The sequence below is a fragment of the Paroedura picta genome, chromosome 11 (assembly GCF_049243985.1).
Source record: "Paroedura picta isolate Pp20150507F chromosome 11, Ppicta_v3.0, whole genome shotgun sequence".
NCBI lineage: Eukaryota > Metazoa > Chordata > Lepidosauria > Squamata > Gekkonidae > Paroedura > Paroedura picta.
The window spans coordinates 22,161,717-22,186,023 of NC_135379.1; the positions used below are offsets into that span (position 1 = coordinate 22,161,717).

The 24,307-nt window shown below is 41.3% G+C and overlaps 1 long non-coding RNA gene across 1 annotated transcript; it reads left to right on the plus strand.

Annotated features, from left to right (window-relative positions):
- Positions 1-206: 206 nt before the first annotated feature.
- Positions 207-22,770, plus strand: LOC143821036 (uncharacterized). Its single transcript, XR_013225644.1, has 3 exons — positions 207-324; positions 16,404-16,492; positions 22,282-22,770. It is a non-coding gene; the product is annotated as an uncharacterized LOC143821036 (long non-coding RNA).
- The last annotated feature ends 1,537 nt before the right edge of the window (positions 22,771-24,307 follow it).

Sequence of the window (24,307 nt, forward strand, 5' to 3'; positions counted from 1 at the left end):
GGATTCAGGGATCCCCAGCCGCCACATCCAGATTTAAACCTCAGTCTGGAATGGGTGTGTGCTGCATTCCTACAGATACCATTCATTGCATGCCAAAAACTGTCCTTTGGATCCTAGCCAGGATTCACATATACTGTTGTCAATTGAATAAATCTGTTTGGGGGCAGTAGATTAAAATACTATAGAGACATTATTCTAGGAGGACCCAGCACCTGCTTCTACAGGTCTCAGTCAATTGAGATCCCTTTCAAAACATATGTGTAGGAGGTTAGGGAAAACAGCATGGTTCAGCATGATCTTGTCAGATCCAGGAAGTTAAGCAGGGTAAGTACATGGATGGGAGACCACCAAGGAAGACTCTGCAAAGGAAAGGAATTGGTTTATTTGGGACTAGGAAAAAATAGCTGCAATTCTTTTTGCTTGCCTTGAAAGCCCCTTGCTGGGGAGGCCGTAAGTCAGTTGGGTCTTGATGGCACATGCATGAGTGTCTTGTATGTTAATCTGTGTATAGCAGCCTTGCTCCTTTTCTTTATAATTATAATTACTCCATACTCTAACTCAATAAAAATCACATTGTGAGGTTTTTCCCAGAGAAATCTATGTTTATTTACCTTGTTTCAGCTATACACCTTTGAAAAAAACTACATGTTCATTTTCATTTAGAAAGGATTATTTATAATTGGCAAGCATAAATTGAATACACAGTAGGGAGTTGTTAAATTACAGCAAATGAATGGGAATTAAAGTGACAAGCTTTTAATTGTTAAATATTCCTGATATTCTGTGAATTATTGGAAGTTAAAAACATTAGGGGCCTGCTAGAATTATGAAATGTAATGGTCTAATCTTCAGAATTGCCTTTCTGATGCTTATTTACAAGGCTGCTTGAACTCTGTATTGGGAAAAGAAGGCTGTGAAGTCAGCCTGTGGTCCTCCAGATGTTCATGGACATCTGGGTAGTCAGCCTGTGGTCCTCCAGATGTTCATGGACTACAAATCCTATGAGCATAAAACCATGAGCCAGGACACTTTTTGGCCATTGGAAGCAATGGAGGATGAGGCACCTTCTTTGAGGAACTGTAACTCAGACCCTGTAAATCCACTCCCCAACAAACTTGGAGAGCAGGTAGATGAGAGTCCACTAGAGCAGGGACAGTCAAGCTGTGGTCCTCCAGATGTCCATGGACTACAATTCCCATGAGCCCATGCCAGCAAATGCTGGCAGGAGCTCATAGGAATTGTAGTCCATGAACATCTGGAGGACCACAGGTTGACTACCCCTGCACTAGAGGTCTCCTGCAAGTTTGGTGTCTCCAGCCTGTCAAGGCACCATTCCATTCCATCAAAACTGAGCCCACCATGAACCACAAACCAAAACAAACTGCATTTTCCTGGTTCATGCTCATCCTTAAACAGCATGTTTTTGTCTTTCAACAAGTTGTCCACAGGCTTAAATCTTATGAGGTTAGAAACTGATTCTAATACAGTCAGTTCTAGAACTTCATTGGTTTATTTGGGACTAGGAAAAGTAGCTGCAATTATGTTGGCAATTCAGTCTTCCACCCCCAATTTCTATTTTATGATCATCAGAGTTCTGAGTGGGGATGGAGAGGGTCCATAGCACAGTCGTAAACATAGCTGCCAGTTGTCTAGTTATCCACTGTCATGACTGCCCCCCCCCTTTCTGTCTGATTACCAGATGAGGACTTTTTATATAACGGAGAGAATAAGGGAGAGGCTGATGGTTAACAGTGTTTTAAGACCTTTGTAGCACTAGGTTTGCAGACAAGTTTTTCAAGTTTTTATCTTAAAGTAGTTTCTCGAAACAGTGCAGATGTCATCAGTTACCTTTTTTGTTTCTTCTCTGCTTCTAAGAGACCGGGGTAGGCAGAAAGAAAAAAATTGCACTTTAAATTAATATTTTTGGCTCTGCCCTTTGTCCCCGAACTCTGTCTTTGGGCAGATGGGCACCGCCACACTCTTCAACCAACTTCTCTTATCATTGGGTAGGCATGCTGTGTGCTAGGTTCTGCCCCAGAATGGAGCCCTTCTCCCACTAGGTTTATGCCTACAGGTAAACAAGGACTTTGGTTCAGTTCATGGGTGGGCTGTCAGTTCTGGGCTGGGAAAAACTTGGATGTTTAGAGGGTGAGACCTGAGAAAGGTGGTGTTCGGTTAGCCACCTAGAAAATGCTGCATGTGTGGTAACCTATCACCAGGGAGAAGTGTTAACACAGTCATCTCCCCATTGTGCTAATTTAGTACCTGGAGTGCATTTTGTAAATGAGTTATATTCAAAACTCTGATTTTTCAAACCTCTGTGGCCACCTTCCCCTCAAGGCATTCCATCATTTTCCAGCTTCTCCCATAAAAGGTAGAAACAGCTATTTGTGTAGTTGATTATAGAGTTTGCTCACAATAGGAGAGTTTCAGGTTCAAAGACCAGAGAACAGCCTGGAGATCCACTATCCCAGGGGTGCCTCTACTCCTCTTCATTAAGCCTCTGTCCCTGTTGCTAGGCCTGGATTCCTGCCCAGGAGTCTTCCAATGCTTCTAGCTTCTGACTGCACCCTTACCACAGGGCCAGGCTTTGAGACCTAAGAGAACAACCTGCTACTCTCCTGGCAAGGAATGCCCCCTTCTTCGGTCCCTCCCCAAGGCTTCACCAGCTGTCTGCTTCCCTCCCTTTGCCAGCCACCTGTCTTCCTTCTCCCAGCACCAGCCTTTTATTCCCTTTCTGCTGCCCTGTCTACTCCATGGCTCTCTCTCCCTCCCCAAAGTGGCTCTTGGGCCTTGTCTACCCTTTAGGGCCTTGCCCAACCTTTCCCTCCTCCTGTTAGCTAAAGTGCTCCCTCTCTTGGGAGCATTCCTGCCTTCCCCCTGCTGTACTCCCTGATCTGGGAGATTATAGTGTGTCACCAACCTTCTACCCGTCGACTGTCTGAATGATACAACAATCCCAAATTCTACCTCCTGGTATCCCTTATTGCGTAAACCAGCATGCGTCAGAACTTTCAAGTGGTGCCTTCACAACATGGTCCATTTGAACTGGAATCCAGCCTGCCCACAAATGTCTGCATGCAGCAATCATGGGCATGCAGCCCTGCAATCAATGGGATTCGAACAAGGTCTTGGATACTAGCACAGATCTGGTAAAGGGAGTAATGAATTTCAGATTCCACCAGCAGAGGCCAGTGATATTCACATGGGCATCTCCAATGGCATTGCCTTTTAAGCCAGCTTCAGTGTTTCAAGCTGTACATGCACAGCACATTCCAGCAAGGAAACACTCCTTAGCAAAAAGATGAAAATGAATTTGCTAGCCTGAAGTCTGGAACTGCTAGTTGCCCTGAAGCAGCAGAAACTAAGGACAAACTCTGCTGTACAGATGGTGGCAAGAAGGCTAAGGGCAGCAGGTAAGGTACAGCACTTCTGTCCAAGCAGGGAGGGAGTTGCCTGGCCCCAGATGGCTGCCTCTGACTGTCAAACAAATCTTCTGCCTTTCCCCTCTCCTCCTTCTCTGTTTGTCGTTTGTTAGCCTGAGGGTGAGGCTTATGTCTCTTGAGTGACGTGAGCCCCTTTGGGAGCCAATTGGTGTTTGAAAGTGGAATATAAATATAATTCAAAGGTAAATAATAATTACAGACTCATTTTGGCACGAGCATTTATATATTTTATCATTAGTTAGAGTTAGGAAGCAGACAACAGTGGAGGGCTTAGACTCTACACAGATTTGAAATAGAAAATTGCAAACTAATTCTCTCAATACCCATTTCAGACTTTTGTGCAGGAATTTCTGGGGGGGGGGGGGGGGACACAACACTATGGGAACAATTGCTTATTTGGTTTATGTCTTTGGGTCATGATTACTTTTGGCAGGGCTTCCAAGTGAAGGAGGCCTGTGGGATACCATTTCACGGGGCCAGGTCACCTTAGGAGATCACGGAGCCCAAAGTGTCAAAGGAAAACTTTCTGAGGGCCCAGAAGACATCTTTGTTGGGGGGCCTGAAACGGTTCTTAGAGATCAAAAATGCTGCTAAAAATCTTCATTGGGATATACTGGGGAAATAAGCAGTTGTGAAGTGCATCACCTCTAGTAACAGCTATCTTAGTTCTGACGATATTAAAAGAATAAGCACAAAAACTGTCCCAGGTGACCATGTCTTCCAACTCACGCTACAGCTTTGTGTTCTGTTCATGGGAAACTGCTGCAATGATAACTCTGCCAGTTCTCCCCCCCAAAAAAAATATTTTGGAAAGACTTGTATTTACTGTAACTCATTTTAAAGCCTTTTTATTATCCATGGGGGGCTTTTCACTCTCCTCCCCCTGAGCCACCTGTAGAAAAGAAAAGGGATTTCCCCTAGCGCCAATTAAAATTAAAACCTCACCTATTCTTTGGTCCCTCTCAAGGAGAAGTCAACCCCCGCTGAGCTTTCCCCCAAGGCATCTGCAAAACCACCAGGTGAGGCTGCTGCAGCCTTAATGAGAACGAATCAGCTCTGATCTTCCAGGAGATAAACACAAATCTTTTATTCCAGCCACCTGGTCTTTGACCTAACCAAGGGAAAAAACACCATTTACGACTGTCTACAGAATTACTTGGCTTGAAAATTGTTTGCAGAAAACTTTCAAAATGAAGGGGGGGTGGGGGTGGGAAGCAAATGCAAAGTTGGAAACACACAAAAACACTTTTGTTGTTGTTTGGTTACTATAAATTTTCATTCCTCGAAGGGTTCCTCTTCTGATGAGTTGATTTGACATCATACAAGACTTAGGGATGTTTGTGCGTCTGTATGTCATCAAAGAGATTATTTGAGGGCTTTTACCTCCCAGAAAATTGTTTGTTTCTTGCTGCCAGCTTCCCCGTGTCAATTGGGTTTCCCCTCCTTTCAGAACATGATACAGATAGCGAAGAAATCATAACATTATCAGTACATCATTATTGCTTGCTGTTTGTTGTTATAAAAAGGGAGAAAATGTTTGTCACAGATAAGGATCACAGTTTGGACCAAATAATATGTAACCATCAAGGGTTGTTATGCTTCATAATGTTTTCTTTGGTATTAGACACACTCCTTACAATCCATTTGATGGTCTAATTGCTTAGATCTTGGCCTGGTTCCAAAGATGGGACATGCAACTATGCAACAGAATGAAACCATTGTAGACATTTTACAAACAAGTGGCTTCCCCTATCTGTATCCTACACCAAATAAGCGCTGATCAATGGACCCAGAGGTTTGCGAGGAGGGGCAGGCTGGAATTCAAAATATAAATAAAATTAAAATTAAATTATTATTTGAAGCGTGGTGTTGGAGAGAGGTTTTATGGATAACATGGACTGCTAAAAAGACAAATACGTGGGTTCTAGGGCATATCAATCCTGAACTCTCCTTAGAAGCTAAAATGGCTAAACTGAGGGATTTCCCCTTATGCTGATTAAAAATAAAACCTTGTCTACCCCCCTCAAGAAGATGTTCACCTCTGTTGAGCTTTTCCCCAAGGCATCTACAAAGCCACCAGCTATTGCATTTTGTCATGTTCTAAGAAGACTCACTGGAAAGGCCAATACTAGAAAAAATTGTAGGCAGCAGAAAAAGAGGAAGACCCAACATGGGCAGACCCAACATGAGATGGGTTCCTCTGGGAAGGAAGCCACAGCCCTTAGTTTGCAAGACCTCAGCAAGGCTGCCAGCAATAGAATATTTGGGAGGTCATTAATCCACATGGCCAGCTTGGTGCTGTGGTTAGGAGCACCGACTTCTAATCTAGTGAGCCGGGTTTGATTCCCTGCTCCTCCTCCAGATGCAGTCAGTTGGGTGACCTTGGGCTCACCGTAGCACTGATAAAGCTGTTCTGGCCAAGCAGTAATATCAGGGCTCAGATGAAAGACAAGGCGAATGTAAGCCGCTTTGAAACTCCTTCGGGTAGAGAAAAGTGGCATATAACTCTTCTTAATATCAGGGTTCTTTCAGCCTCAGCTACCTCATACGGTGTCTGTTCTGGGGAGAGGAAAGGGAAGGTGAATGTAAGCTGCTTTGAGACTCCTTCAGATAGCACACCTTCAGTTATCTTTCCTCTGCATCTTTCTTGATTATCAATACATTCTTTTTTGCATTATGTGCTTTGATCCCATCTTGTATTCTGTACATTTATCTCTTGTGAAGCTGGATATAGAAAAGAAAGGCAGTTGTATTCCCAATGGATTATTGTATCATTTTCCCCAGCATATCATATATTATACTTTGTTAAGTTTTGGAAGTGGTTCACTTGCTGCTTAAAGGATATTAACTAAATTCTAGTTAGATTTTTGATATTGATTCACAGATATTTTCTTGTTAAGTTGTTTTTTTCATCCCCCCCCCCCCCCACCACAGACACACACAGCTAACTTTCTGTCCCAGCATAGCAACAGAAGGCTATGGGGTAGATAAATGGCATTGATTTTTTTTTACAATCAGTGAAGACTATGGGTGCAATCAAGCACTTCAAAATCAGGGATCCCCTAGCTATTGCTTTCTCTTGGATGTAGGTGACACCTGAGCCTTTTTAATGGAACCATCTCTATTGTTTGTTTTTGAATCCCCAAAGCTCTGCTTCAGGCTAAAATGTTTGAAGGCAATAAAGGCAGATTTAACAGCCAACTTCTAACTACAGTTGTTTCGTTACACCAATTTCAGTGAGACTGCTTTGGATGGCAGGTTAAAGCTACATTCCTTTGTACATTGATTTGGAAGTAAGTCCAGAGAACTCATCAGGATTTAGTAAACATGCATAGGATTGGGCTGCATGTATTATTTCCTACTGGAATATGCAAGATCTGCAGGGTGCATGATTGAACAGAATATGAGGAACATCCTACAGGGGGCATTAGAGGAAATGTGTATTTAGTATAGTTAGATTAGGAACTTCCTGATATTTTTCAGATACTCTCTTCCTATGTCCTGATTGGCTCACTGGAGTCTTCCTGCTCCTTTGAGCACACTTCCTCCCTGCTTGCCTCCAGAATCAACAAACAGAATGTCTGAAGAACAACAGTTAGACAGACAATTAGGCATCTCTCTCCTCTTTCTATACAAAGTTGTTTCTCTTCATAATAAAACTATGCTATTTTTTAAGCATTTTGGTGCTTCTCCACTCTTTGCATACTTGAACTCTGCCAACTTTTCTAAAGTTGCCATTTCCTAAAGCATCATCTAAGTGTTCCCTATGTGAATTGCCGCACTAAGCAGATGATAATGTTGAGTTCCAGGACTAAGGAAACTTTACCTGTTTACCTTTGCGTATTTGTTAAAGGCACTGGAACAGTTTTGGGCTGGCTAACAGTGCAATCCTAAGCAGAGTTAGTCTCTGATACCAGTGGACTTAGAAGGGTGTAGCTCTGCTCAGGATTGCATTGTTACTTGTACAGGTTTGCTGTCACAGCATTTCCCCAAGAAACAAGTCAGTGGTTTGTCGCATTTTGTGCAACTCCACTATGGTCTCACATCCAGTAGTCAGACTGGTATACTCACACAAACAAGCCATTTCTCCTCTGTAGCCCATCTGCCAGTGCAATTCCTTCTACAAATGAAAAGAAGCTTTGACATGCATCAGGTCAGATGTGTGGGCAGCTAGTAGTCATTTTCTTGGTCATGGAGGTACTTCAGCAGTCTTAGAAATGGGAATATGTTCTCTGTGCATAGGTGACCCAGCCCTTTTCATTGGTGACCCAGTCCTTTTCATAGGCTTTTGGAATTCTTCTGTTTGCACTGGAAGAGAGACCATATCTGTAGGAAAGATTCAAATGAGCAGCCATGTTGGTCTGAAGTAGCAGTCAGTTCATAGTCTGAGGAAGAGTGCTTGCACTCGAAAGCTCATGCCTTGAATAAATCGTTTTTGGTCTTAAAGGTGCTACTGGATTCTGATTTTATCATATCTCTAGGAGATTACTTTATAGGTAAATTTTCAAAGATTATCCAGAATAAAAGATGTTTATCAGCTTTATTTCCCTGATCCAGCAAAAGAGATCTGCACTTGGCTGCTGTCTTCCATAGGGCCAGGGTGGCTGTTGTTCTATAACCAAAAGTCTGTTCCTATCTTTAAAATGATGCATTTTCAGACTACATTGAAACGACTGGATGTGTGTTGTGGTATGCCTGAGAGTATGTGTCCCCACCCATAATCACCCGCTACAATGTGAGGTTTGTTTTGCCATGGCTAGAGCTGGATCGGGGCCCTTTTCCTGGTCTACAGCGATGGGGGTAACACAAATGTAGCTTTTTGTACTTTAAAAAGTGATTAAACCTTTAAAGAGACCTTTTTGGCAGTGACTCCAAAGCTTGTAACCTTCCGCTTTTCTTGAGAGGGTGGGAAAACCTGCATCTACTGAAATACCCCGACACATTCACTAAAGGTAGAACAACCCAATCCTCCTATAGATCAGCATCCCCGATCCCTGACTTGGAAATGTACCCTGAGTTAAAAGGTAATCTATGAGGCACAAGCATTGCAGTAAAAAAAAAAAAAGCCATACAGAGGCAGAGGCGAAACCCATTCATAAACCTATGCTGTGCCATGAACACAGGAGCAAAGTGGGTTGGAAAAAATCTGAAACTTTACAGGGCTTAACATCCTACATATTGCTCAGTTGTATGTGTGTATTTAATGGAAACCACATTGTTTTCTTTTGGCAAATCACTTTGCAGCTGGATTCAGGAAAGAATGCAACACAGATAATCTGTATCTTTTCCCATCATCATCCTTTCATTCTTCTCCTTTCCCCCCTTAAGACACAAGGTGACACATCCAAGTGCTCATCCTTCATCAATTCTTCAGTGAGCAACAGAGCAGAAAGCTCTAATATCTATTCATTTGTAATCTGTCATTCTTAAAGTATTAAGGACAATTGACTTCACATGTCGCAGATAATTAGAAAAGTCTTCCTTTGCTCCAGGATTTTAAGGCAAGTGTCTCCCACTCCTCATCGGTGCATTTATTGATGTCTTTCAACATACCTGGATTTCTTGTCAACTGTGTATTAGATTTAAAGAAAGAACATTGGAGAGAGTTCCATACAAGAAAATGATCAAAACAGATTTTCTCTGATTTTACTGTTCCAAGAGAAATGGAATAAAACATATTAGTCACAATAAAAATATTTTTGTCTGCTGAGAAAAAGATATGGAAATGCATGTAAAAAGCATTCACATAAAAGCACCAGCTGACAATGCTTCAAGAACAAGCTGAATTAACAATCATTGAACCAAAGAAGAAGTCAGAGTTTCTATAAATAGAGATGGGCACAAACTGAATTTTTGCGGTTCGGTTTGGTTCATGGTTCGTGGCTAAACCACAAACCAAACCACAAACCCATACAAAGGAGGAGGTGGGTTTGTTTTCTGCTCCCCATGGTTCTGAGTTGTTTAAACCCTGCTTTCTGGTCTTCACAAAAGGCTGTGATCTGCTTTCTGCTCCCCATGGCTTTTCTACTTCCTGCTTTTCATGGACTGCCACAAACTGCATCAAAAGTTCATGGTGGTTCTTCAGCCTGTGAACATCACTTTGCGAACCACAACTGCCCAAAATTCATGATGAACCTTAGTTAGTCAGCAAATTCATGTCCATCTATATCATCTATAAATACTATAAAAAGCAACTATGGGACGCTGAGAACCTACAAGCCACATCCCAGAAAACCTTTGTCCTGTGAACATTCTGAGGCAAGAAGTTGCATGGAATTTTGTATCATGTTTTAGTAACAGTAACTTTAAGGTCCCCCTCTTTACCACATAGATTCAAACTAATCATTGTGGGATTATCACAACTGCTGTGTGACTTGCAGACTATTGTGTGGAAGAAATCTTGACTAAATATTTAGTCTTTAGTCACACATAGCCTTTAGTTCATGCACAGCCATGATGGTTGTGATAAGCGAAGTCCTACCTTACTGTAAAGATGGCGGACAAGAAGGTTAAACATCAAAAGACACTTGCAGTATCATCAGCTGTGAATGGCCGGTGCACATTTCAAATGTCAGAACTGTCTACAATAAAAATACAAAAAGTGAACCAAACTGCACCCCACTACCTTTTTTAGATGATCTTGTGCCATCCACAAGCTGATACTCTTGTATGTGTGGTTTGCCTTTCAAGCACCAGTACTTTCTCAGTGCAGGCCTAGGTAGAGTTAGTTCTTGGATTTCAAAAAGTTCAAACTGGAAGAATTCTTCACAGGATTGTTCTCCTACCCCCACCGCCCATTTTTGCAAAATACAAATCCCTGCAGCACAGGAAATAGTTCTGAGTTGAAATTATAAAGTAAAGTATGAACTGGTTCATAGAGTACGTATCCCTTTACATGCCCATGAAATCATTCCAGTCCTCTGTGCACTTGGATCAGCAGAGCTGGCAGCCACACTGCAACCGAGAAAGAGTTTCAAATGCCATTTTTATCACTCTTGCAACCAACGTGATCTTAAGTTGAAGGATTTTTTTTTCATCCTCCCCTTTGCCTAATGGGTGAGTACTTTTGCTTGCACCTTGCTCCTTCTTTGCCTTGGGAAACAAATTGATATTTCACACAGATAATGCTTTTCTTTTTTTAGTAAAAAAAAATTACACAAGATTGAACAATTAGAAATGAATGTCAGCTTAAGGAGGGCGTAAAAGTAAGCCTGCCTCCCACTGAATCATTTTAGCCACTTTTTAAGGGATTGGCTCCTAGGTTACAGGAACCATGTTAAATATAGTATTTAACCTTCACTTTCTCTCATTTTCTTTTTGCATTAGAATATATCTAAATAGATGAGTGTATTTTTATATACTTCGAGACCAAATCCCCTAAGGCTACATTCTAATACATTCTAATGCACCTAGGTAGGATTAAAGTCATTGGTGTTAAGTGTGCCTGCATTGAATGGTAATGTAAGAGTTTGTTATGCATACAAGGAATTCTTTGAGTTTTCTTTCCCCCCAAAATATGCTCTGGAGGATTGTTAGCACCCAGGTGGCCTGGACAAGACTATCGTGGGCCCCAGGACAGATCTTCCACTGGTAGAACTTTGGTTTGAGCAGAACAATAGTCCAGCACATGGAGCAGAACAATAGTCCAGCACACTTAGGTAGGCCATGGAGCCTCATCTTCTGTGTGTTAGCTCCTAGAGCAGGCTTTCCCAGCCGGGGATTTGTAAAACTCTAGGGCAGTGGTTCTCAACCTTCCTAACGCTGCGGCTCTTTAATACAGTTCTTCATGTTGTGGTGACCCCCAACCGTAAAATTATGCAAGTATTTCACAGAAATTAAACCGAAACTGATCAATGGTGTGAAGATCCATTGGTCACGATTGTATATAAATTGTTTTTTCCCAGGTGTTTCTCACTCTTTTCTGCTGCTCCAGACAGACAAATGGTCTATCTTGATCTACCCCACAAGGCTGTTGTGAAGGTGGCGCCCCCCCCCAGCCAAGCTGCTTGCCCTGCTGCGACCCCTGTGAAAGGGTCATTTGGCCCCCAAAGGTGTCCCGACCCCCAGGTTGAGAACCACTGCTCTAGGGTTTCTTGATGGTCCTGAAAGAGTTTCTTGAATGTGTGTATGTGTGAGTGAGTGTTTGTGTTATACTTGTTAAACATTCATTGGATGATATGGACAGGTTGACTCACCCGCCTCCTTCCCAAAATGGCCAAGGATGGGCCTGGAGAGGGTGGGAAGGGGCAGGGCCCCAGGTGGGTGTGTCCACAGCTATGCTTCCCAACCATACTCTGCACAATCATGCCAATTCTGGGGTTTCTTGAAGCCTGAGGAATGTTTCAGGTACTGTAAAAAAGTTGAGAAAGCCTGTCCTAGAGATTAAGGAAGCCTTCTGGGAATGGTGGGCTAAAATAATAATAACAATAATAATAATGATGATGATAACAACAACAATAATAATAATAATAATAGGATAAGGAGGTGTAGCCGAGTGAATAACAAGCCAAGAAATCCTCGCCACAGTTGATTAAGGAAGATTAAGGAAGCCATAACTTTTTCCTCTTTTTGCACGTGCACTAAGAAGAGCAGCAGGATGGCAAAGTAAAAGTCGCTCAACTGTGGTGAGGATTTCTTGGCTTGTTATTCACTCGGCTACACCTCCTTGTCTTATTGTTGTTGTTGTTGTTGTTGTTGTTATTTTTATTATTTTACTTTTAGCCCACCACTCCCAGAAGGCTCGTAGCAGGTTACATTCAATAAAAATCCCAATAAAATACCCCTAAAAATACAATATCCTGACAAAAACCAACATCCAAGAGATATGCGGCAACATAACACAACTGAAATACCCCCAACTCCGGGGGGTGGCATGGAAAACGATTTCAACTGCCTGTAGAATAGTCCAGAAGGGGGGGTCCAGATCTTCCTGGTGTGCTGGCCTCAACCATAAACCTGGCAGAAGAGCTGTCTTGCAGGCCCTGCGGAACCCCGAAAGTTTGGTTTTGTCTTTTGGGTTCCCCCCTATCTGGGCCTGCTGCCTGGGATCTGGTCTGGAAAGTGGTGAGGCCATGACACCTGTTCCTCCTTGTCCTACCATGTGACTCTTGATGTCACGTGGTCGCAGATTTGGAAAATTCTGAAAAGTGCATGGAACAGGAAGATTGTTAATTGTATAAGAAAGGGCCCAGTGAGAAGACTACATAGAAGAGAACAGAGCAAGTAGCAAGATTGTGGAGATGTTTAGCTATGAGAAGTTTAAATTGAAAATGAGAAGAGAGGGATCAACTAATACTTATTTGATCTTACAGTATAAAGAAAGTCAAAGATAAGGGGGTGGGTGACTGCTATTTTTTGGTTTTGGGTGTGTGTATAATATAATATACAGACACACACACACACTTCACATAGTCATGTGGATTAGATTATGGGAAGATAGTCAATTTATTCATGAAATTCAAACATCTCTCTGGAAACAAAACAAAAAAAAATCTTTTCCTCTCCCTCAAAGAGAATACATGTGCATTACCTCAAACGGTAATGTGTATGTCATATTAATTACTGACACTAAGTGATTTCCCATGAACAATTAGCATGAATCATATAATCAGCTGAAAAGATTTGAAATGGAAAAGACCTATTAGGTCATTAGTTTGTCTCACTGCAAACACTGGAATATCCCTGCCAGGGCATGAATAATGAGGGCCGTTAATTGGGCAAGGAAACTTTAACTGATTGACAGACTTACTATAAAAATGCAAGTTTGCTAATATCTCTGATATTTAAATGGAGGTGCAAATATACAGACGGAGTTCTTGGATTCCCATTTGCAGTTGTGACCTCTCAGCCACTGGTTTCCTAGACTGAACATCAGTGCCGAATGTGACCCATAGTAATGTGAGAGTATCTCTGGTCTAAGGAAACAGAAGCCGCGTGTAGCGAAGCAGTCATAGCCCTGGGGACAAATGAATTTCCCATTGACTGAAGATATTTTTAATGCTGCTCTGGTCTATCTCCAGGAAATCAGTTAATAATTGCTAATTGTATTTTGGTAAGCAAAATGAAAGGATGCATTCTTTCTGGAAACTTGCCTTTAGTTTTCGCAATTAATTACACTGCTGCTTTACGTGATTAGGTGAAATGGTAACACAAAGGAAAGAATGAATCAATTAGCTCTTGTCTGAAGATCTAAAGTGTGTATAAACTGTAACTTCTTTTTGCAACGCTGAGAGGTAAACATATTGCTGCTGAGCATGAAAAAACGAACAACAAGAATTTTAATGAGGGACTTTGATTTGAAAGACATATAGTAAGTTTGTGTTATGAATAGTGTCATCTGCTAGTTTAACATTCAGCGGGTGAATTACTCTGACCAGTCCAGGTTTTACTAAATGGGAAGAATTGTCTCCACTGTTTCTACTGGAACAGAGAAATGCTTGCTCATCCAATCAAGGGCTTTAAGGGGGTTGCAGTTTTATTTGTTTACGTTTACTGGTTATTAACAAAGAGTTTGTGACAAAGTATGTGCAAGGGGACCACTCTTAAGAAGGTATTAAGGGATCCCCAGAGCAAAGGGATAGATTTGTCTTTACTAGTCAGGGAAAGTATAAGATCAACATGGCTCATGGAAATAATATTAGACTAAACAACATCTTTTATGGCCATCCCAGCTAAGAAATCCAGTTGTTTCTTCCTCATGTTCCTATGTGACCCAGAAAGAAAAAGAAGCATAAAGATGAGGTTAGGCAAAAAGGGAACAGACCAGGCCCCATTCTGCACAAATATAATGCACTTTCAAAGTCCTTTTGCAGCTGGATTTTCCTGTGCGGAACAGGATAATCTACTTCGAAAGTGCATTTTCCAATGTGTGCAGAATGGGCCCCAGTTTTCCAAGCTTGCAGCTGACTTCCTCCATCGCAAAGGTAGCAGGGGCTTGCATTATTGATTCAAACATTTATGGGGTCGGGGGGATTGGCTTTAGTGATAAAACATCTAGATCTTCTTTTCAGAAGTTTCCAGAATAAATTGTTTATGCTTTCCCCTCAGACTTCTATTTCTAGCTCCATTGAGCTTTAAGTACACAACCCAAGTCAGGGTTAATAAAACTGAGAGAGCAAAAAAGAAGCAGAATGGAAATCTTCAGCTCAGCTTCCTCCTCCAGGAAGAGATAGACAGCCATGGCTACAAACCACATGCTATTTGAACTGGCATTTTGGTTTCTTGGAGCAGCTCTGCTCGATTGATATGAATGGGACTTAAGACTACTTAAGTATAAATATGTGGCTTAAGTGGTTTGAATGTTGCAGCGGACTCTGAGTTTGAAATGAACACGCACACTTAATTAGGCACAGGCAAATAGCAACTCACAAACTTGGTCCCCCACCCCCCAATGAAGATGAGTAATATACATATTAAATGGTTCCTGTTGCAAAGCTTATAGAAACCAAATTCTTGCAGCATGCACTTCCATTTAACTAGTGTACCTTTCCAAGTATCATAAAGTGCCAAAGGAGTTTGCCTTGGCATCACACCTAGTTACAGTAGTGTGAAGTTTCAAGTTGCAGCAGAAACTAACATCTGGAGGTAATTGACTGGATTTTAACTGGCTTTGGTGGTAATATGCAAGACATATTTCATCTTCATGTATATTTCATTCATCTTAGAAAAAGATGCTTCTTTCCAAGGCTCCTAGACATATTCCTTTGCTTTCTCATATATCAAAAGTATCAAATGGTGCAGACCACATAAAGCTGAATAAGTCCACACTACAGTCTTAATATGAACAACTCTGCACATTGTTGTCAACATTTCTGTGATGGACTGCACTTTTAAAAAACTGCTGTACAAACAGCTGAAAGACTACGAAGGGTTAATTCTTCACAGAAACAGAGAACTTTGAATGACAGGCTGCTCAGACAATCTGATTGGTTAGCATCAGCTGAGAGAGACAGACTTTAGAGTTGAATACTAAGCAGGATAATTCATTCAGAATTCTGTCCTGATGGAAAGCAGTTTAACACAGACAGGAGAACTGGGGAAAGTTGGCATGGATGAGTGGGTAATTAGATGACAACTTTAGTTCAGTTTGGCATTTCCAATATGTCTGGCACAATGACACTACATTTTCTATAATAGCATTCTTGCAGTATTGGTATGAGAAGGGAAATATAAGGCGGCATTTGGTTGAGGCCAGGCTGCGGGGAGGAACAGTAATGAAGATCAAACCCCCCCCCCCTTACTTCTCCTGGGACAGTTAGTTGGGCCTGGACTGCAGAAGCAGGGGAAAGGGAGAGTTTGGATTGAGTTGGGGTGCCTGAATTAGGAGGGTGGGTGGGAGGGAAATTTTAGTTGTTAGATTGATTAATACACTATTATGAGCCGCTGCAAGCCTGGGAGCAGCAGCCTATAAGACTAATATGCTGGCCAAGCCCTTGTTTTCCAGCAAGCCAAACTCAAACCTGAATAATCTATGGTATGATTTATAGTTTCAAGATTACAGTTGTGTACATTTATTAAAATGGCATTATTGGATTATAAAAAGCAAATGGTTTTATTCAAGAAAGCTGAAATGGTAATAATGAAGAGCAATTTACCAGTGAAGCAGTATTTATTTTAAATGGTAGACGGAGCTAAACATATATATATATATATATATATATATATATATATATATATATATATATATATATATATATATATATATATATATATATAGTCAAAAGACTAGAAGAGCAATATTATTGGGAAAAGATGGCACACCATGTGTGCAGTATTCTTTCCAGGGAGAAGAAACCACGGATACATTTCCCCTCTCATACCAATACCGCAAGAATGCTATTACAGAAAATGTACCGTTATTGTGCCAGACATATTGAAAATGCCAAATTGGCCTCGCCATCCCATTGGTTCACTGACGCTTACCAATGCTGCTCTGTTTTTGACATGAATTTGACACAGGTGCAGCGAGAGTCTTCACATAAGGGAACAATTTTATGATTCATTCATGGAAGTCCTGAAGGACGGTAGTAATAAGAAGCGGCACCAAGGTAACGTGACTTTGTTTTTAAAAAATTAACTTTTTTTTTTTTTTTTGCTCTTGGGCATCCAGCATCAAAATCACGCATCATAGACAGATTCTGATTCTTCCAATGGAGTATTTTCCCTCTCCCTTTTGTCTGCTGCCATTATTTGGATTTAAAGCAGTGTTAAATCAACAAGAAGAGAGTGACTGTAAGTGCTAGCATCCCAAATGCTGATAATCATCCGAGTCTCTTGGAAAGGAAAAGGGATCACAGAAGAGGCCATGGTGATTTGAAGAGGGACCCTGGCTGAATCCCTGCCATCTCACTTAAAAGGACCTCAATTTGAGTGTGGGAACTGGCATGTCTGGACAGTTCCTGCTAGTACAGACTAGAGCCAGCAGGTATAGTAAGTTAGAAGGATCAAGTCAATTCGAAACCATTTGAATCCCTGCAAGCTTTCATGGGTTTTAGGACTGGCTGGAGTAGGGACATAACCCAAGCTCACCTTGGATCAGATGGAAACAATCTAAATCCAGCTCTAGCATAATGGACACTTCACTAGCAAAGCGGGTAGAGTGTGGTTCTGCTTAGCTTGCTCTAGATGTTGCAGCTCAGACCTTTCTTTATACAACATCTACTGGACCCCCAAACCTCCCTCCCTTGTACCCATCCAATGGTTCTGACCAACTATGGGCCTGTTAAACTGTTTATTCTGTTAGAATGTCATTTCTTTGTTTTATTATTATTATTATTACTGTTACCTTCATTCATTATAATCATTGAGTTTGATGTATTGTTCTTGTTTACATTTATTTATTTTTACATTTCTATCCCGCCGCTCCCACAAGGGCTCACAGCGGCTCACAATAAAACTCCAATACATAAAATTCCAATGCCTAAAAACCCCAATAAAAACTTATGAAAACCAATAATTAAACTACATAAAACAATCCAAGCACGGCGGTAAAAACGGGGGGGGGGGGGGATAATTTCCTTCCCAACACTAACCTCGGGATGGATGGGGGCTGATGACCTCAGTCTGCCTAATGGCCCCGCTAGATTTCAAAATCACCCTGAACCTTAAGGAAGGGCAATATATAAATGTAATAAATAAATACACAGCAAATGAAATGTTCCCTTAGGATCAGAGCAATGATACACTCACCAAGTTCTTTCCCCTCCCTCCTTTCTGTGAAATGGTTTCAGTAGTTGAGGTCTTAACTTTGAGTGTTGAGTGTTCTTAACTTTCCCCTTGAAATCAATGAGACTTAAAAGTACTTTTGCTAATATTGTTCTAATAGAAGTATATGTACACTATAATGCTAACAGATTCTATTTCTTACTATGTGTTTTGTAGTCACTACCCAGCTTCTTCAGACACCTTAGGTACATTTTTTTTTCTTTCTTAAGGAGTACTCAGACAATCAAATTATCACAGTGCAATATATTTACGTTGCATCATATGGCTGCTTGTTTTACATTTCTATAACACAGTTGAGCTAAAGGGTTGTTTTCTTTTTCTAAGGCCACACCATTAGGATGAAATAAATATATTTATACATTTGCCCAGCCCAGTGCCTGAAAACCTGGGACACTTCTGAGCATTTTTCTTGCATGTTTTTTTTCCTGGTGAGCAAAATATTCAATGGAATGTGTGAGTCAAATGTAAGTAAGCAGTGCACTTGTTTGGTTAAGACGCTAGCCTTGACCTCCATCTTCAAACCCTTGTCCTTTTATTAATCACGTGTTTCCTGAATCAGAGAATATTTTTGGAGAGGGAAAATTGTTCTGGGACTGATGGAGTGTTAAGAGCCAGACAGAAATGCCCAGATGACAAATAGCTTTGCATGATACCCGAGGTTCATCCAGCTGCTTGGCTACATAGTTACGTGATTGATGGTGTTGATGTTCTAAATAGGCTTAAGATATGCCAAGTATAAGAGCCATAACAAAGTCCATCAGACTCACATTGTCGATAGGCAAACAGGCCTGTTCTCAGCATATGGTAGTTCTAAGAAGGGTGCTGCTGTTACCCATAACCTCGCAGAGTCCGTCTGGTTTCTCTCCAAGTTAGACAAAAACTATTTTCTGTTCAAGGAATGAATAAGGGTCACCTCAGGTCTGTCTGAAGCTTCCAATTACTACAGATTTGCGCTGTAACCGGACACCCTTTGGAGTTACCCTTCTTGATTTCTTAGCAGAGATTATTATAATGTTTTTCTTCCTTAGTGTAAATGGGACAAAAATGAGAGAACGCATTCAGAAACAAGAGCTATTTAACTTGAAGGAATGGTCGTTGGCTTTCTAGCTTGTATGTTTGACAACATAGCTCAGTGTTTTTGAAGAATTCTTTATTATTTCCCTAAAGTACAAGGAATCAGGGTGACGTTTTAATTAATTAGCACTTTTGAGAAACTACTCATTACTTTTCCCTAGTTTTATTCATTTGTCAAATGTATATCCTGCTCCCTCTCTTCTGGATGGGACTCAAAGTGACTAACAACATATCAAACAAATCTGATAAAACAGTCCGAAAGATACAATAAATAAACTTTGAAACCATGAAAACTGTTTTATAAAAAAAACTCTTCCAGTTAAAATCTATCTACTGTCAAGCAGGGTAGAATGTATGGATGATGAAGACACAGCTGGAGCATAATTTACTAGCTGCTTGTTGGATCACAATCTCCCAAAGGTCACTTGGAAAAGAGTGGCCTTGCATGCCCCACAGAACCTAGGGAGGTCCCACAAGACATGCATCTCATCAGGGAGCTGGGGGACACATCCTAGAAGGTGGATGGTAGAAAGCAGAAAATAAAATCTGGCAGCTACCCAAGAAGGTAAAGCTGCAAAAATTGTATGCTGATATATGAGTGGATGGTATTTTAATGCCAGGCACCTGTTGAAATGTACATATGATTCAAGTAAAGTCAAGCACTTGCCCTGATGCAAAGGATGACAAGATTTTATGTTTGTTTGCCTTCAGTGTAGAAGCCACAGTGAAATCCTGCATAATTTTCCCCTTATGCTTGCTTAAGTATACCAGCCAAAATCCCCTCTTCTATCAAAGGAGGCTTGCGACAGACAGACAGACAGACATGTGTGGTTTTGGGGATAGGCTATTTTATAATAATGTTTTGCCACTGTGTAAAGGTCATGTTATTTATTCAATCATTCTTTAAAAGCAATTTTTACCCTACCTTTCCAAATCAGGAGTCTTCAAAGGAGCTCGCAACTGAAATAAAATAGATAAATATTAAAAACAGGCAAGACCAACCAAATAAACATGGCTAAGCAGCAGAAAAGATAACTGATGAAAGAGAATGAATATTAGTCGTTATTAGAGACTCGGGTGCAGGATGGTCTTAGTCTGGTGTCAAAAATGATGGCACCAGGGATTTTTTTTACAGGGGAGGATTTCTAAAATAGGATCCTCACCACAGAGAAGGCTCTCTTGTCCCAGACTCCTCCATCTAACCTTTAAAGGTTGGGGTACCTAAAGAAGGACATCATGCTAAAACTGAAAACTTAGTTACATGGCTAATGTATTTTCATGTGGTTTGATTTCTACTATAAAAATATATTGCTTTCTAATACAACATTATAAGAGAGATCTAATGCACAATATGTTAAAAAGGTAATAGTTATACTGTTTTGCATTTCATTAAGTGTGTCATAAATGTAACCTGCAAACTGAGGACAATTAATAGACATTAGGGTCTCTGTGATACTTCCATTCCTTTCTCTGCTTCCACTACCAGAAATAGTTTTTCCAAGCACTATAAATATGTGTAACACCTGTTTGAGTAATGATGACAACGGGAGCAAAGAAATGAGTTGGCTGTACTATTAAGCACAATAGTTCTGTCTCACAATTTTTAACACTGTTTCCTGCCTTCCTTCATTCATTCACTGAGCTCTTCAAAGGATTTGCTTTAGGAAAAAAAGAAACCAACTGAAATGTTGAGCGGTACTTTTTAGTACTAAATGTAGGTAGGTATGCCCAGCTGTGTTTATGTCCGTGATTAAAGTTTCATTCCTATCTGACCCTCATGGATAAGATGGCCAGCCACCTGGGTATACTTAGAAGAGACTCCATCCACCCTTAACATTAATGTAACTTGGACTCCTGTTTAGCGTGCCAGATGTCCTTTTAAATGGAGATGTTCTGAAAATGCCAAAGTGATATTGAACCTAGCATACATTCCCTATTACAAAGCCACACCTCTCCAAAACAAACACATGAACTCTATTTTGCCTTCTACTTAATCTGGCGGCTTTAGACTATAAACATACAGTTGTAATACCATCCAAAATTTAATTGGAAAAACGCATGCTAATGTATGAATTTGTTCTTAAGAACACATTTGACACTGTCTATGTAAGAGTGTTCAGAATTTAGCATGATAATGCATAAATAATCTGTTAGAGATTTCTTATGTATTAGCTGGTCTCACAAACCTAAAGTGCTTCAGTAAGTTGGGTAAGTACCCAAGTACTACTGTTAATTGATGGGACTAAGTTGCCAGCACTTTGCAGATGAATGGGCACTTACAAATTGTAATAATCTTAGAACAGGTCTCATGCATAATAACTGTCTTGTCTCATATTAAGTCTCTAAAATACTTGATCCAGCACTATTGCTAGAAAAGGAAGTTGATTCATCTGTGAAAGATCACTGCTTACTTCAGCCCAGCTGATCTGGCCACATAGGTCCATGCCAGAATAACCCCAAGGCTAGATTACTGCAATGTGATCCAAATGGGACTGCCCTTGAAGACAACTTACATTTAGTCTGATGAGAAGATCTGCAGAAATGGAATGCTTCCTAAGCTTATTTGATGCTGAATATTGCCCTACTGTTTCTTTTGGGTTTTTTCCCAGTGGACCAGCACAGATCCCTGTAGCTTCAGTAAGCTTAAAGCAATTAACTATTAGAGCAGTAGTTGTATGTAAGTTGCAAAATACACTCAGTTTCAGGAAGCCTAAATACATAAGTGGTAGGACTCAATTAGAATTTTGGGTCTCTGTTTTCCAGTGACAGCCTGGTATTTGCCAGGTTTGAAATATGAGTATCCAACAAAGGTGTAATTAGTTTACTGTGAATCTCAGAATATAACAAGCAGCAAAAGAGGACATGATCTACACTTTCAACCTCCCCGGGTCTGCAAGGGCAGAACCTTTCTTCAGCAGGGACTTTTCTGTACTGTCCTTCTAGCACTATTGTGGCATTATCTATCTATCTATCTATCTATCTATCTATCTATCTATCTATCTATCTATCTATCTATCTATCTATCTATCTATCTATCTATCTATCTATCTATCTATCTATCTATCTATCTATCTATCTATCTATCTATCTATCTAAACAGTCCTCCATTATTATCCTGGCAAACATCTCTGTGAGGTAGATGCAGATAAGAGTGACTGTTATGGGATTTGAACCTGGGTCACCTGGGTTTTAATCATCCCCAAAGTGAACTGTGGCTCACAAAAATAAGACTAAATTCCTTAGCCTTTATGGTGCCACAAGGCTTCTTGTTACTTTGGCCTCACACAGTGCTTTGTGAAAGAGGTACAAAAGACACCTGAGGTAAAAAGTTCAGGTGAGTTGCCTTTTGCAGTTCTTTTTGGCTGCCCGGCATGGGAAAACCTATCAAATCTAGCCTAGTACAATGGAAACTCAAAATTAAAAAACTCAAACCTAAGACAGAACTGTTCTGCCAGAAAACATTTAAAAAGAAGGTGGGGAGGGGTTTTCCATTGGGCTTGCCTACCCTAACAGAAAGAATGCTTCTTGCCCCTTTCAGAGGGACTCCAGTCAATGCCTGCAGCAGAACCAATTCAAGTGATGAACAGCAGAGAACAAAAGGAGGAGGGGGAGGTTGAATGTATCTGACTTAAAGGAGGATGAAGCACAAGATGAAAAATCCTGAGTGGAGCAAGAGAGAAAGACAAAATAGATGAGATCTTCGTCATTCAAATGCTCACAGATATTTATCAAGGATGGGCAGCTGCTGCAGGGCTAATGCCTCACCCTGCCAAAGCTTTGATGCTGGACACCCGCTGTGACCTAAGCACTTCTACCTTTTGGCCTTCCAAGAGCTCCATTGACCACATTACATAGCAGGAAGTGTGTGTGGGGGTGGGTGGGGAGTTATTGGGTTTTCAAGCGTGTTCAGTGTGCCACTGCAAGCAAGTTTGGACTCCACTTTGCGTCCTGCTGTTGTTCACACATAAACTACCCTGTGATGCCACAGAATTGGAAGAAACTTTCACTGAATGTCTAGATTTCTCAAACAAGCCACTCAAATACCTTCTGAATAAAATTGCTGGAATTTGTGACTGTTGTAGCCTTTATTCCTCTATCACTAGCCCTTTTCAGATATTCAGCATGGATCTACTTTTATTCACTGGGAATTTGTTCAGCACCTATAGCATACATGTGTTGGGGGCTCTTTGCACAATCCAGAAAAAGCAGGGTTGCTAATTGTATGGAGAATCATGGCATTTTGGTTCTAACCCTAAAGTCAGGATGGGGGATCCTGACGGTGTGTGTCATCAGGGAACTAATATTCCCAAACAGTGCAGGGAGAAGGGGAGAGGGTTGCCAGCTCCAGGTTGGGAAATACCTGGAGATTTGGGGGGCATAAGGCCATAGAGTCCACCTCCGAAAGTGGCAATTTTCTCCCAATGAACTGATCTCTGTTCCCTGGAGATCAATTGTAATAGTAGATCTCCAGTCACCATCTGGAGGCTGGCAACCCCAGGGGTTGTTTTGTCTCAGGACTGTGGTGCAGAGGAAGGAGACTGCTTTGGCTTTCCCTCCTGTGACATTTTTCTGAATTGAAAGAGGCCATGGGATGCAAATTTTACCTATTGCAGAGCTCCACGTGTACCAACTGCACGTGAAGCCCCTACAGGGGAGCAAATATGGCTCTCAAAGCCATTTTGGCTCAGCAAAATGGCACAAGAGGGAAGGATGAAGCACCTTCTTTCCCTGAGCCATGATCCCAAGCCACAATGCACCCTGGCACACTTGGGAACATTAGTCTTCTGATGTCTATCTTTAAAAATGACACAGTCTAAGAGATAATGTCTGCTTTGACTATCAGATTTGGTGGCTCTAGGTTGAATCCTTCTTCTGTGTGGAATTAGGACTGGAGAGGACAGATACCAGGGGCCATTCCGCACCAGGATCTATGTGGCAAATTGGTTGTGGGATGAAAAAACACCATTTTAAATAGTGGAATTCATCATTATGCATACCTGGCTTTGTAGTGAAATCCAGTTGCGTTTCTATCGTTTCCCACAGGTTTCTGGTCTCGGCAAAAATCACTAGCCAGGAAGCGATATTGCCAAGCTCGTCCCGCACCTGGCCATCAAGCAGCCAATGGGCAGCCGTTATCATGATCCCAAAAAGCCCCTTTCCCTTTAAGGAAGTTTTAAAAAAAACACACACACGTTGCAACGAATCTGCGTTGATTTGTTGCAACAGAGAGACGCATCTAGGTAGCAGGTGGTGTTTGAGCTGCCGTTTCATCGTTGCCACACTCCCCCCAAGTGAAAAAAAAATAACCTCCCCCCCGGCATGGGTGCGATTTTCGGCCGAAAGTACAGTAAAAAATAAAGGGAAAATAAACCAGCATACGGGGCTGTGTGTTGCTTCGTGCTTAGTGATTTAAAACAGCTCTGCAGCCTCGCTAGGTAAACGAAGGCTCGCCGGTGCGTTTATCTCCGCTCGCTCGGAGAAAAAAAAATGATGCTCGCTTTGCCGGAAGATCAGAGGAGAGAGCTAGGGGGCGGGACTTTGCAGAAACCGCAACAATGGTAACA